This window comes from Saccostrea echinata, unplaced genomic scaffold (assembly GCF_033153115.1).
Source record: "Saccostrea echinata isolate AGI-Se365-2 ecotype Australia unplaced genomic scaffold, CSIRO_AGI_Sech_v1 ptg000036l, whole genome shotgun sequence".
Classification (NCBI taxonomy): Eukaryota; Metazoa; Mollusca; class Bivalvia; order Ostreida; family Ostreidae; genus Saccostrea; species Saccostrea echinata.
The window spans coordinates 5,543,170-5,546,641 of record NW_026889785.1 but is presented as its reverse complement, the minus strand read 5'-3'; positions in this window follow the sequence as shown (position 1 = coordinate 5,546,641).

The window sequence follows — 3,472 nt, the reverse complement described above, 5'->3', positions numbered from 1 at the left end:
TCTTACTTAGTCCTCTTAAAGAAACCACACAATTTCATGTGACCAAATGCTAGGATCCGCGTTTTTTGATACCTCGCAGGTATGTTAAGGCTGTCCGAAGGTTTAATATGCATTTAAATATACATTTTATTTAGGCTAGATTTTAATTTCAATTTATAATCTATGTATGAATTTGCAGTCAATTTTTGATGAGAGTGTAATCAGGTATTATAATGCATTTTTCTGATGTCACATGACTTTGTTGATCACGTGACAGACACTTATAAATTCCTAAATTGTTGCACAGAAATCGCATTGGCACAAGTGCAAAACAACATAACTGAGAAAAAAATGTCACATAATTCAATTCATCGAAATCTTTGGTACATATAAAATGTTGGGGGTAAGTCTGAATTTTACTTGTTGAGAAAATATTCTACAAGAAATTCAACTTACCCACATTCAAGGGGGCATTTTCCACACTTTATCGCAATTTATACAAAATAAGATAAATTTCATACAATCCCCCAGCAAAATTCAGTTAGAGGACATACTTCTCTAGTAGATTCACACAGAATATTTTCAGTTTATCCTTATTAATCACTTGTACCAGTCAAATATATACACGATTTATACATTCTAACCCTGGCGTGTAAGTGGGAGCGTTTCAGTCATTTTTTTTATTGTTTGAATACATGTATACCGGAAAAGTTAAAAGAATAACGATATTAAATTGCTAATGTTCAACATCATTACAGCACACACAAGCTTAAAGAACAATCCAGACACTTGAATCAAACAACAACGTTAAAAAATCTTTACAAGTCATGTGAAAGGAATGTAAAAGTTATGACACTTTCCCCGTCATGTAAGCTCAAGTAAGCAGTGACTTAACGTCATATGCTATTATGACGTCATATCGAGGTAGTTCAGAAAAGTTACTACAGTTGGAACAGTTTGATATTTTATGGACAGCCTTATCCTAGCCGCGCTGTCTATACATAAAAGGACAACATTTCAATTCTAGCGGAAAAGTTTACCGTTAATAATAGCATATTTCAAACTAGAAATGTCATATACGGTAAAACATGTTTTTGTTGCGGAGAATTATATATCGTAGAGATGGGGAGTACCTTGCGGGAGAGGACCGAGTCCATAAATAACATCCATACTAAAGATTCATTTTCGAAATTTAAAGTTGCCTTGTGGAGAGAAAATACTGAAGAAAACGTTCGTCCTGGAGATTATTTTGAAATTTGTGATGTTGTGACAAATTCTTATCGAAATGAAGTGTCCATTACAACTTTCAAGACATAGATTAACGTATGTAAATTTATTTCTGTTGAGTTTTAATTTGAAGAGATTATAAGGGCCCCGCTTTGCGGGCGCCCTGTAGTGATCAGTCTGTCTGTCCGTCCGAGATCTCTTGTCCGGAGCATAGCTTCTCTCCTTAGCCCAATCTGGCTCTTACTTCACCCACATAGTGTCTTTGGGTAAAGGGTGTGCAGTGACTTTGAACCATGTTTCTAGGTCTAAGGTTAAGGTCATAGCAGAATTATATGAAAAATCCTTCTTCGGGGCTTATTTTCTCTCCTCTTGGTCCAATGTGGCTCATACATCACTCACAGAGTGCCACTGGTCAATGGATGTGCATTGACCTTGAAAGTTTCCAGGTAAAGGGTCAAGGTCAAAAATAGCCTCTCTGTTTAAATTCTTGTCCGGAGCATATTTTCTCTCTCCTTGGCCCAATCTGGCTCATACTTCACCCACAAAGTGCGTTTGGAAAAAAGGGTGTGGAGTGTCCTTGAACCATGGTTTTAGGTCTAAGGTGAAGTTCATAGCAGAATTACATGAAAAATTCCTGTCCGGAGCATATCTTCTCTCCCCTTGGTCAAATGTGGCTCATACTTCACTCACAGAGTGCCACTGGTCAATGGATGTGCAGTGACCTTAAACGAAGTTTCTAGGTCAAGGATCAAGGTCAAAAATAGCCTCTCTGTTTAAACTCTTTGTTCGGTGCATAATTTCTCTCCCTTAAGTCCAGTCAGCCTCAAACTTAACCGATTGACTTAGAGTACGGAACATTTGTGATTTTCCTTCCATATTTTGATAGAGGATATGCAACAATTTTCATAGAGGGTATACAACATTAGTGATTTTTTTTTTTGATAGAGAGTATGGAGAACTCGTGATTTTTGTGCCATTTTTTATTACAACAAGGATGGCATAGAAGCCCTTAAGACTCAAACACACATCCTTTAAAAGTACACAAATGTTCCTCTTCAAAGTAATCCCTTTTCACTTACCTTACATTTTTGTGTTTGTTAATGAAACCTTTATTTCTAAGTTTACAATAAGAACTTTTTCAGCAATGATAGAATGAGGTTATTATCTGAATTACATAAGGCAGAAAAAAAGAAAAAAAATATAAAAAATATATCTTTATCTATATCTTGTTTTCAGAATTCAATAAAATCATAACTCATTATGCATTTTACCAAAATGAAGTATGAACATTATTTAAATCCACATTTCAGAGAATGTAAACATCAATCAGAATTGACCTTAACTTCAAAACAAACTTCATTTGCAGACAGAGGTGTTAATTAATCTCAACGTGACAGATAAAGATAAATGCTTTTGGATTTTCTTCAAGAGGAATGTTAATTAATCTCAAGAGACTCATTACAGCCTTTCATAGTTTACAATAGGAACATTCTCAGCAGTTATCTCTCTTTGCCGATTCACTCTTATAAAAAGTTGAGGAATCTACCCCACCAAACCAGCTTCAAACCGGATGACATAGAGAACATATTATCAAAATGTGTCTTACTGTCTATTCAACCATCATACCAAATTTGAACTTAATTGGTCAACCCTAAAAAAGTTATGAGAAACAAAAAAACGAAAAATTGTGGACGGAAGAATGACAGACAGAAGAGTGATTGCTGTAATGGCCTAACGATTAGTATGAGAAAAGTCAGTCAGCATTTGACTTAATGATAGACTGTATTTACTGACAAGGTCATTGTATCAACTATAGAACTTACGAAATGATGACTTCTATCGAAACTGCTGATATTGTTTCATGAACTTGTTTGTCAATAACTTACCTCGTTTTAGAAATTGTTCATACGTAGAACATGCTCTTCCGTATCGAATCAACTGACAGATATAAACTCCGTATGCAGATGAATAGGGTATACTGCTGCATAAGGGAAGTTGACGACTGAAATGTTAAAGTTATCACGTTTATCATAAAAGCTTTGTTGTTAGATTACCATTAATGTCTTTTTCTAGTAAAACATCCAAATCTGAAACAGAGGTATCAGACTCTGTGGTATCTTTTATTTCAAGCTCACTTGGATATATCGTGTCGACATAAGAATGGATAATATTTTTTACAAAATCCAACAGTGGCTCCCTCAATTTCTATGCTTTCTACAAGATCAACAATGCGCTCGGCCTTCTGATGAGCCATCAGTCACTCCAA